This window comes from Ornithodoros turicata, chromosome 7, assembly GCF_037126465.1.
Source record: "Ornithodoros turicata isolate Travis chromosome 7, ASM3712646v1, whole genome shotgun sequence".
Taxonomy (NCBI): domain Eukaryota; kingdom Metazoa; phylum Arthropoda; class Arachnida; order Ixodida; family Argasidae; genus Ornithodoros; species Ornithodoros turicata.
The window spans coordinates 3,106,755-3,119,046 of record NC_088207.1 but is presented as its reverse complement, the minus strand read 5'-3'; the positions used below and the strand labels follow the sequence as shown (position 1 = coordinate 3,119,046).

Sequence of the window (12,292 nt, the reverse complement as noted above, 5' to 3'; positions counted from 1 at the left end):
CAAATGTCGCTGCTTCCGCAGGGCGTGCTTAATATGAGCGATGGCACGAGCGAGAAGGTCCACGATGTCTGCAGCGATGTAGTTGAATTCTGCGTTGGCCAAGCTCACAAATTCGCTCATCAGTCCCAGGGGTCCGTCAGGAACCGTTATGCAGACGTTCTTGTAACGGGCGTAAATTCGACGCACCATCTCCTGCAGCGGCCCCGGCGAGATCTCTCCTATATTGCCAAAGCCTACCATGTCTATCACGTAGCGAAAAGCAGTGATGACGAGCTCGTTGCGGGGACTTTCGCCGTTGAAACATTCCTTCTCCACTTCTTCCCAAGAAGCGTGGGTGCGGGAACAATTTTGTAAAGAGTGGTAGCTGAACATCTTCACGTAGTGATGACGCGAGCGCGGTGCGCGCTGCCTTTATAGAGATAAACGCGCGCGCAAAGAACGGAGAATGAAAGCGAAACTGAAAAGCCACCCGTCGCCGCTAGGAGCGCGCGCGCGCGCAGCAGAGAGCCGAAACCGAAAACACCCGCGGCCGGCGCAGAGGGAGCTAGCAGCGCGCGCGCGCGCATGCGCGGACGGGTGGAGCAGAGGGCGCGCGCGCGTCGCCTCTCTCAGTTTCTCTCGGACCGTCGCGGAAGACGGACGTGCGCTCCGCGCGCTCGCTCAGTTGCTGGCTGGATCTCGTAGGGAGCAGACGTATGTTCTCCGCGCTCGCTCAGTTTCTGCCTGGAAGTTGCCGCGGGGGAAAAGGTGAGTGATTTGACGCGCTCCTTTTCTCGTATGTTTGCCGTGTTTAGCGGTGACCGCGCTCGTGTTAAGCCTTTTCTCGCATGTTTAGACTTGTTTTGCGGTGTCCAAGCCTGTTGACGCATGTTTAGCGATGTGTGGTTCCCGCCTTGTGTTAGCTGCGTAGTGTTGGGATTAGGCCTAAGCGATCGCCCCCCGTAAGCCTCTTTCCTCGTATGTTTGCCGTGTTTAGCGGTGACCGCGCTCGTGTTAAGCCTTTTCTCGCATGTTTAGCGATATGTGGTTCCCGCCTTGTGTTAGCTGCGTAGTGTTGGGGTTAGGCCTAAGCGATCGTCCCCCCGTAAGCCTTTTTCCCGCGATGTGTACTGTTTTCTGTTTTAGCAGTAGCGGTTAGACCTTTTCTCTCGCATGCCTAGACTTGCTTAGCAGTGCTGTCATTTTTACCTGCCGCTAGTATCTTGTTCTGTCTTTCTCGTCTAGAGCTATGATGGTGGCGCCATCTGGTGTGATGCCTTGAAACTAAGTGGCCACCTGTCGTCGATCTCTGCAACTGCTGGGTGCAAACTACCAACATGGCGGACGCTGGTCACTCGGGTGTTGCGGAGCGGCTTCTTCGCCGCGGCATCGTTGATTTTCGAATAAATTGTTTCTCTCTACTCTATTTCTATCTTTTTATTTTATTTTCTGCCTATTTTTTTATTTTTTATGACCACGATTATCCGGAAACGCACATCTTGGTCTGGACGCAAGATAGACGTTCCCCAATTAGTGTGATGGCTCCCTGGAGGGTGCTGATTAATGTGGGGGGTCCCAATTAGCTCTAATTGCTAATTAATGGCGTCCAGGCCAGATGTGCGTTTCCGGATAAACGTGGTCAGTACTTACTACTCCGTGCTGTCCGTCTATCGTGCAGTTGAAGTCGCCCGCAAAGACTAAATTTTGGTTACCATAGAAAAAAGGGTTATTTGTGCGAAAGAAATCTGAGCGCTGACTGCGACGGGCAGGGGCGTAAATATTAACAATGCGAAACGCACTACTGCTGTACTCTAACACCACCGCCACAACCCTACTTTCGGTGACTGTGTCGAACCATCGGACGGTACCACGGAATGACGGGAACACTAAAATACCCACGCCTGCCTTGTGTAGCGAGCCAGGACTGAACAAAGTTGTGAGTCCATGTAAATCGTCAAGGGACTTGATCGCCCGCCCGCAAGGGCAACCACTCTCTTCAAAAAAGATTATGTCCACACCTGCCAGCTTTGCCGAATCGACAACCTCCATAAGCTTTGCCTCCCTTCCAATCCCCCGGACGTTTAAGGTTGCAGGACTGAACAGAGGCATTAAGAAAGGATATGCAGCGAATTTAAAAGTATGACTCATTGTCCATTTGAGAGTCACCATGCACTTGGGAGCTGTCGGACACACGCATACGTTTAGCGACAGAAGCCGGAAAAAACTTATCTCCCACGTGCACTATCTTAGGGTCCTCATCAATCACCAAGCGCTCGGAGTCTGAGGACACAATACTGTCATCCTCGTCGCTGATAGCTTCGGTAATGTGGGAGTTACGCACTGCCACAACGCCACCAGCGACAGCACTAGCGTGCTCAACTGGAGAAGCATCTCTTGCATCAAGGGCACCACAACTGACTACTACAGCACCAGCAGTACTGGTAACGGCGCTAACAGCAGAGACGAGACACCTGCGACGGTGTCGTCGGTATCGGCACCGTCACCACTACCTGCGTCTCCACTACCATTTTGACTGCCAGCACGAACCGCGAAAGGCTCTTCCGCAACAGTAACGGTGTCTTGAGGCACTCCCGCTGAACATACCACCTCAGCCGTGACACTCTCGTCCGCACGCGCCTGCACGGGAGGTGCTCCAATGGGAGCAGTTGATAGCACAGCGCTACCAGAAACACAGGATGCCCCTGTTGTAGCCAAACTTTCGAATAGAGCGTGATCCCTACCACAGCGCTTAGAGACGAAGCATCGCACCTCTCGTGCCCAAAATCACCTCAGCGAGCACACACTGGGAGCGCGCAGTCTTTTTTGAAGTGACCCTCTGCGCCAAACTCGTTTCATACCGTCATAGTAGACGGTCTCGCGTTTACCATGCACACACTTATGAAGTTCGGATCCGGGGTGCGCATTTTCATAAGAGCGCGCCGGTTGCCCGTTTCAATACCCTCTAGCTCCTTCTGAGGGAAGGTCACGCGAGCAACTTTGGTGACAGTACCTTACTCAGCAAGTACTCTATGAGATGGTAGTCAAAAGAAAAATTCTTTTCCGGAAACAGTACCGAAAGATTGAAGAAAAATCTTTCCGGAACAGCACCGCAAGCAGTACTGCCTCTACGAACTTTTTTTATCGGCCGCGCAAAGACACGACCTACCCGGGGGCAGACCGCGTTATCGAGGGGCTCCTCTCCACTACCGCAAGCGATAGTCGAATGTTAGTGCGGAGAGCTACCTACAGAGGTACGCTAGTACACACGTGGAAGCGTGCCTCTGTAGGTAGCTCTATTATTATCCTAAATATTGCTAGTGCGGCGACTGCCGTAAACACTGTGTTACATGTGCCCACTGCTACATATAATCAGTGCTAGTTATCTGTCTTTGCCCGTGTGGTAGAAGCTTCACAGTAAAAGTGCTCGCTAAAGGACTCGTCATTGTCGGCATCACAGAGGTGCCGGCGGCTGGGCTGTCTAGGTTTCATCCCCTCAGTTTTCGTCAGACGCTTTCAGACATATGTCGGGACATTTCCCTTAAGTCAGAGTAGGACTGACATTCCCTCAGGGCATCAATCGTGACATTGTCCTCCTGGTTACCACATTGCCTATTTGCATAAAAGTTGAGGGTGCGCGCCCACGAAGCACACAGGGGAAGTAGCCAAGACGTCCGATTGAGCGTGAGATACTTAAATGTCATGCAAGCGGCAAATCAGAATGTGGCTGTATGTACTTCAGAGAGGGGTGAAACATGCAGCTGGCACTGACATCAGATGTATGTGGCAGGTACGCGCTCAGATGCTAGGGGTCATATGAAAAGAAAATCATTTTCTTTCAGAACAGACACACTGTGAGGTAATCGGCGTCCATGACCCACCTGGTGGATGAATCCGTAGAACCACTTCTATAAGATGGCAGTCGTTGCGCGAAATGCAGCTCGAAATACGGGGATGTCCTGAAGGGAAGAATGGTAACTGAGTAACGAGGAAGAGGAGATTTATTTGTGTTTGCGTTGGCGTCACGCTATTTTTTTTTTTGCATATTATTCTTAAATTTCCTAATAAGGGTTCTGCGCATACTAAGTATACGTGGCCAGTTTAGATGAGGAGACGTTAAAAAACGGGGGTAGAAACAGCAACGAAATGCAGAACGTGATCGGAAGAAACGTCGCATTGAAGAAGTAAAATAGGCCGGGAAGACTTCATTCTCGGGAGCTACTCAAAAGCCTGGGAGGTTCTCTCTATTGCTGTAACTTGCCATTTCGGATGTAAAAAAAAATATTGCGCACATGTTTGAATGTGCACTGGAGTGGGACACTTATGACGCCAGAATAATACAGGGCGGGTGCAAATAAAGTAGCCCCACATTTTCGCGCATAGCCCGTTCCCTGCATACCGTACGAACTTGCGGAGGCGCACGACGGTGCACTTACGCGGTCCAAATCGAACAGAAAATACCGTGATAGCCAAACTTGACGCAATAAAATCGTTAGCAACGCGAACTTCTTTCCGTGTTTTCCCAATGGGACATAGCGGTGTAGCACAGTCGCATCAACCTACCGCTGGGGGTGCCACTGACGCAGAATCGAGACTCGATCTGGAAGGACGCAACCTACGGCTACCTAGCGCTAGGTAGACGTAACTGTGCCGTGACCGCCATATTGATTTTCATATAAGAAAACCGGAAATCCTTTCAGCGCTACGCTTAAGGTGTCATCTACATACACTCCAACAACGATACCTTCCAGGTTGTCGAAACAGATACAAGGATTCGATTTCAACCTGGTGAGACCGACGCTCTTAGGAAACATGTCAAGCCTCATATTCCACACCCTGATGGAGTAACCCGTACAGACTCCTCTTCAAAACGCAGACGTCATCTCAATTTTCTTCATGAGACTGCGCTGCTTGCTCCATGTAGATGCGTTCTTGCAACGACCCGTTCAGGTGGACGGCCGCAATGTCGATCTGATGCGCGGGCCACCTTTTTTTGCCTGCTAAAGCATAAAGTATACACTCTAAAAACACTGACGCCTCAGTGACACACGATATTGCTGTGGTACTTTTGGGAGAGACCACACCTGGACTTGAAAAGCCTCGTACAGCATCAAGAGGAAACGTGTTAACGCTTATGAGGGAGGAGGAGCAGAGCGGCAGGACACCATGAGCCAGCTTCCACTGCAGACTGACACGACGAGCTTCCAACCAGCCATGTGTGATACATCGCCAGGCACCCACGAAATGTCCACCCACGGCACCAGGACTGGAGGGAATCACCACTGCCTCTATGAGTGTCGTGTAGAAGTCACTGGATTCCCAGAGAGAGACGTCAACGTCCAGGGACATCTCACGTACGCGGCAGACGGCATCTACACAAGCTGCGAAAAGGCGAGGAAGGAGCCACTGCTCTCGAATGGCTGTCAACGTTATCGGTGAACCACCGGACGGCATGACGTAGCAAATTTTGCACAAAAGCGCACGCTGCATGATCAGGCCTGTGAAGTGCCTCAAAGAGACCACGGATCTGAAGTGCTAGACATAGCTCCGTTTTAACCGGCAGGCCCAGCCCGGCCCGATCACGCGTGACATGCAGATGTGACCTCCTACTCCCATTCAACCGAAGCAGAGCACATGAGGCGGATGGCGTTGCGATTTATGGCGACACGAATTACTGCAGGGGGCAGACATGCAGCGGCGAAGAACCACAGACGGCTGCTGTACCAAGAGGTCAGTAAACAGGCGCAGAGAGTGAGGGCCAGGTCTACAGATTTGAATTAACGGAAAACCGCGGAAGAATGTTTAGGTACTCTAGGCCAGTTTACACGAGGTACCCCACTAACATCGAAGGCAACACCGAGCATTTTGAATAGGGTTTTGGAGGGTACGCAACAAGTAGCAACGCGAGGAGGTCGTGCATTGATGTAGAGGGAGGGCACCGCTCTTAGACCGATAGAGTAGTGCGCCACACATCTTAAAAAATACTCGAAAGTCTCAGCACATGTTGAAGGGGAGCTTCCCCTGGTAGCATGGGAGAGATATCATCTGCATACGCGAAAACAGGAGGGGCAACCACCAGAAAATCTAACGACAGGTAGGGAACTTAAACGAGCCAGGAGCGGGGGTTGATTGCGACAGCGTACAACACAGAAGAAAGGGGACAGCCCTGCCGCACATCTTTGGAATTTGTAATTTCCATTGGACGGTATAGACCACCCGTAACCGAGACCAGGCTTTTCGCACCGAGGTACAACACTTCCACAAAGCGAATCCACGCTTCATGAAATCCTTAAGCTGTAATCACGGAGAATGGATACGAATAACGCACTCGGTCAAAAGCTTTTGCCTGGTCGAACGACGCCAACACCGTTGCTAGCTGCCTCAGGTTTAACCACTGGATGGTGTCAGGAAAGGCCATCCAATGGAGGACCGATGACCTGCCGAGAACCGTAGGACCTGCCCTGGACGCACATTCTCCCCTCGGCGTCCGTCGTGATTTTGCCACCAGGCGACCGAACAGGCTTGCCATGGGTGCAAGACCTTCTCCAACTGCGGCGAAACACGTAGGAGAAGTGTCCTGGCTAGAATTCAAGTCTAAAGTTCTTGTATTGTTGACTCTATGAGATGAGCCACGGAAGAAGAGGTAGTCGAAAGTGCTACAGGGCGGTACACATCCGTCTCCTGCTTATTGTTGACTGATTAGATGAGCTGTGTAACTTATCCTTATCGTCTCGTGGTTCGTATTGCCAACTGTAGCATGAGACAAGCTTGCCCATATCACACTAATGTCGTCTCCTGTTCAGATTGTCTGCTGCCTAGGATTGTTAGTGCGACGACTGCCGCAAATACTGTGTTGTAGTCTGCCCACTGCTACATATTATCAGTGCTAGTTATCCAACTTTGCCGGTGTGGTAGAAGCTTAACATTAAAAGTGTTCACCTCTTAGGCCACTTAGCGGTACGCAATGAAGACGCCGTTGCACTTTTGAGAACTGAAATAAATGCTGATCATGGGGGGGGTGCACCATGAAATAATGAATTTCATCACATAGCACGCACGTAGCCAACAATCAGCCCCAGTGGCATCGTTCTTTCCTCTGATTTGCACAAAACGGGGGCGTACGCTATTTTCACTTACTTGATGAAATTACGCCATTTTTGCGTCAACAAAAGATGGCGTACGCCGATCGTTTTTCATCAAATCAACGGAAACGACGCTGCCATACACGATGGTGGTGGTGGTGGTGGTAGTGACGTTTATTAGGAAAATAAGTCCACAGCAGTCTGCCTGCTCAGAATAGAGGCGGCAGTTACATTTCCAAGGGAGGGGGAGGGGACGAAGAGATTAAGCTAACACTTAGGACAAAGGAAAGAGGAAGGACAGGGGATAGAAGGAAAATGCGGGTTGTCGAAACAGATACAGGGATCCGCTTTGGACCTGGTTACGCCAACGCTCTTCAGTAACTCCCCAAGCCTCACATTCCACTGCCTGCATGACTGACGTAACCCGTACAAACTCCTCTTCAAAGGGCAGACGTCATCTCTATTTCCTTCATGGAACATGTCTGGTAAAAGCTCTGGAAACAGAGTCTGGTATTCCCAAAACACTCTGGGCGGGCACCCTTGTAACTTCCGGCTATGTACGAAATACGTGTTCCTCCAGCTCGGTGGGCGGGCAGGTGCCAGACCAGCTGTGGTTTGGCAAAGAATCCCGTAGCGGCCACATAAGGGCATCTGGATGCAGATCCCTGGGCCATGAAGAAGCAGCATCGACGGTCCAAACTGGACCCAAAGACAGTAGAATGTTTGTTCGCCGCGTACCCCGAGGGCGTAAAAGGGTACAACTTGGCGGACAGAGAAAACGACAGTTTCTTCGTCAGCCGTGGCGTTTTCTTTGTCAAAAATTGCTTTCAGTGTAAGGGCATAAACGACACGCTGGCCCCACCTTGTAAACCTGGATTCAGCGAGAGTGCCGTGAGTTTACACTTGGATTGTGATAGCATTGACGGTAAAAACCTAACGAAAGCGCTAATGGAACCGCCGGAGGTTGCGCCAGCGACTGCAGACGTGTGCCCTCCAACTGTTGACGTCGTCACTCGTCCATGCCCTCAACATGGTCCGCAGTCAGCGCTGCCCAGGCGTTCCGAGCTGCTAGCCACCAAGCTCAAACAAAGTTATTCGTGCTTTGCAGTAAAAATAAGCGATTTCGTGCTAGATCCAAGAATTATAGAAGAAACACTGTCAGCGCCTGACGGAACCGAATGGATAAAGGCTGTAAAGGAGGAGATAACAAATTTGATTTTTAAAAAAATCTGCCCCACAAACGGTACTGTCCCGACGATCCGTTTGTCGGCCTCGCATTCAAAGACAGGGCCCACGCGGGGGCGTATTTGGATCTGCTAAAGAGCAGAGCGCAGGGAGGAAAAGGATGCAGCTGATTGGTGGAGAGTGAAGAGGTACACGTGGAAGGGAGCGGCTGTTTTCTGTTGGCCTGTGCCGCTGTGCGGACGGCAGCGGACGCCTTGTATGCTTTCTTGCTTGCTTACTTGGGAAGGAAGCGCAGTGCATATCTGTTTGGCGTGGTGGTGTTCGTTACCCAACGAAGAGTACGCAGTGGTTGTGCGCTGAAATGTCGAAAACTGAATGAACGGTGTTTCAAAGCGGAGTGGACAGACATCGGTGTGCGACAGAAAGAAGACGTCGATGAAATGAACGATGATGCGGCGCATTGAGATAACTGGACAAAAAAGTAGAGAACTCCGAATTAACATGACAAAATAACAAGTTTTACTCAGACGTTTCGTCCGTCACGCGACGGACATTATCCCAAACTGAATGAGAGATTATACAACCGGTCGCTATTTAAGGAGATGGGAGTATTGTTCAGGGAGGGGCCACGGTTTTTGTTACAAACCGAGGGGTCACCACGTATGCGCCACGACTCTAGAAGCTTCCTGGGTCCCCATCTTTGCTCGCGAGCAAAGGTCACCGCGTTGTCAAAGTCGAAATAATGTCCCGTGTTCCACCAATGCTCTGTAAGCTAAACCGTGTGGCGTGGGTCTTGCTCTTTATGTCCCGTTTGTGTTCCTTGAAACGAGTATTCCGTTTTCTGCCTGTGTCGCCAAAGTAGCACGTGTCACAGTCTTGGCATTGTACTTTGTAGACTACTCCAGACTGGTCTTCCGGCGGGACGGGGTCCTTCGGTTTCGATATGACACTTCGAAGTTTAACATGCTGTTTTAACGTAGTCCTAATATCCAACGGAAGCGAAGCCCGGCGGATAGATTGAGAAACGCCTTCGACATAGGGGATGACAACGCGTGTATGGCGGGTGCGGTTCCCGTCGCGCGGTCCAGATGTTTGAATGCGCTTGCGAGTGTCCTCGATAAACCTGCGTGGGTAGCCACGTTTGTCCAGATAATCGGTGATCGTCGCGTCCTCAGAAGCTTGTAACTCAGTGCAGGATGATAACTGTTCAGATCAATGAAATAACGTTCGTACCACACTCCATTTGTGCTCCGTGGGGCGATGTGAGTCAAACCCAAGGAAACTGCCGGTATCACAACGCTTTCGATAGACACGTGTTTGAATATCTCCCGAGCTACATCGGCGCGCACACACATCCAAGAAAGGAAGCTTGCCATTTTGTTCCGTCTCGTAAGTGAAATTGATCGATGGCGCAATGCTGTTTAGAACCGAGTGGAAGTCACCAACGTGGCCACTGTTGAGAATCACGAACGTGTCGCCGACGTAGCGGCGATAGAACTTGACCGGATGGCAAAATCGTTCCATGGCGGTTTCTTCAATAAGCTCCTTGACAAGATTAGCTAAAGTGATTGACACGGGGCTACCCATGGGATAACCTTCTATCTGCTGGTAAGTCCTGCCGTTGAAATTGAAGTGCGTCTGACTGAGGCAAAACCGCAAAAGAATAACCACCTCTTCAGCTGTGAGCGATGTTCGAGTTGGCATGCTTCTGTCCTGGCGTAGTCGTGCCTCCGCCACCTGAACCGCAAGACCCTTAGAAACGTTGGTGAACAGACACACCACATCAAAGGATAACCTCATTTTCGTTGAGAACTTGCGTCCGGACCAACTCTACAAACTCTTTTGAATTGCGAACCGTCAGGCTGTTGTTACCGGTGACCGGAGCTATGAGTTCCACCAAGTATTTGGATAGGTTGTATGTCGGTGACCCAACGAACGAGACAATAGGCCTCAAGGGGCATCCTGGCTTTGTAACATCATCCTCATCATTTGTGCAGCCTCGGTTTGTAACAAAAACCGTGGCCCCCTTCCCGAACAATACTCCCATCTCCTTAAATAGCGGCCTGTTGTATAATCTCTCATTCAGTTTGGCACTGATGATGTCCGTCCCATGACGGACGAAACGACTGAGTAAAACTTGTTATTTTGTTATGTTAAGTCGGAGTTCTCTACCTTTTTGTCCAGTTATGTCGTCTCCCAGATTTTGGAGTATTTTTGCATTGAGATAAGCAAGCTCCCCCGCTGGTGAATGTCATTCGCGAGCCCCATCAAGACGAAATTAATTACGCTGGGGCCTGTGGAGTGTGTATAGGAGCAGTATGCAGACGCCCGTATGGTTTTACGTGCCGAATCGGTAGCGCATAGAATACGCAGTAGTGAGAAAATGACAAGTCGTCGTGTACAGCGGAGGGAGCCTTTGTTTACTTTTGTCGGCGTCGGTGAAGATCCACCATCAAAGAACCTCGATAACTCTGAGAACATCACCAGCATCTGGTATTGATACAGGTACATAGCAGAGTTCATGACCAAAAGCTAGCTTCGAGATATCACGAAATTTTACGGCCAAGCATGCACCTCTTAAGGTGACTTAACGCAAGGGAAACCTTCTACGGTAATACGCACAATTGGAATCATTTGTGGCCTGCGCGAGGAACTGAGGATCTTCTTCCTTGTGCTTGAGGAGTTTGAATATCATTCGTTCGGAGGTCGCACACAGCTAAGAAGAAAAGAAAAAAAGTAAAGAGATGTGGAGGTCCCTGCCGCCTTGCGCGCGCTGCCAATAGCTTTGCTGGCATAAAAGTTCTCTGATTTAACTGAAATATTGTTGCTTGCCTCGACTGAAGCAGCTTGAAGAACGGAATCTGCGTCTGTTGGGAATGGATTGAACACGAAACGTACCTGTTTGTAGATTGGCTACCTTTTCATCAGGAGACAGCATATTTTTATTTTTTAAAGATACGCATTGACAAGAAAGAGTGTATTTCTCATCACATGGTATAGTAACAAAGTGGGTGGGTGGCTTAAGTGGGTGTAAGCTTTACCACCTTCTCTAGGCGGTGCACCAGGGGTGACGGTGACCTGTGCTGTGTGTCTCCACCGCAATCAATTTCGGGGCCAGCATTACCCCTTCATGCCCTAGTTTGTAGGTATACACAAAAACGCGATTCAACGAATGGGCGCCGCCATTAGTGCTGCCACCCCGTGGTAGTCATAGGAACTGTGCACATCTGGACTGCCGTTTGCCGAGTTTTTTCATTTTCCCGTGTGTGTTTTCGTTCATTTCCGTGTCCGTTCGTGTTTATTTCATGTCCTTTCATTTTCTCCCGCTCGGGAACCTGTGTAGAAAAGATATCCTCACGTGAACAAGTGTGCATATCGCACGCGGAAGCAAGCAGTCTTCTTTTTCCGTGATGTTTCGAACGCTACTCAGATGTTGCCCAGATGACTAGTTATAGGGAATGGTACGTTTTTATCGATCATACTCATTAGTGTCATTAAAGACGGCGACCACCAGTATTCATCCCAATGGGAAGAGTGATTTTTGCAGTCCACCCCTGTTGTGTCGTCGCTGGGAACGAGGCTACAGAGCGCACACAGACTGGTGGTTTGAGAGTAACGCGACAAGGTCTATATGCAGTGACAATTACAAATTATTGAGCAAGGATCAATAGGTCTGCCTTCTGTTATGCCTATTGATATCAATCATTCACCGACACACTCGTTGGCAGCCCAATAATCCAGCCTTGAAAATCGGGAGGAATGTTTGCTGGTGATGATGATGTTGTCTACTTTTGTGCTCAACTTTGCAGCCAAATTTACGAGATACACCACTACTTCCTGCCAATGCCATCTTCTTTCCAGTAGTGGAAAAGTAATTGGGCCTGAACGCATAAAAGGGCCTGTTCGGAGTTAGGGTGGTGCATAGAGCCCATTGGTTTGTGACAAGGGAATACATAACTAAACACGGCCCCAGAACAAGCCAGTGCATGTCTTTAACATTGCAGTGATTTCATCTTCCTATAGCAAGCTACCTGCAACGTGTTCGCGAT

At 50.0% G+C, this 12,292-nt stretch overlaps 1 long non-coding RNA gene across 1 annotated transcript; it reads left to right on the top strand.

Annotated features, from left to right (window-relative positions):
* Nucleotides 1-618: 618 nt before the first annotated feature.
* Nucleotides 619-1,400, top strand: LOC135399458 (uncharacterized). Its single transcript, XR_010424278.1, has 2 exons — nucleotides 619-747; nucleotides 1,225-1,400. It is a non-coding gene; the product is annotated as an uncharacterized LOC135399458 (long non-coding RNA).
* Nucleotides 1,401-12,292: the final 10,892 nt, after the last annotated feature.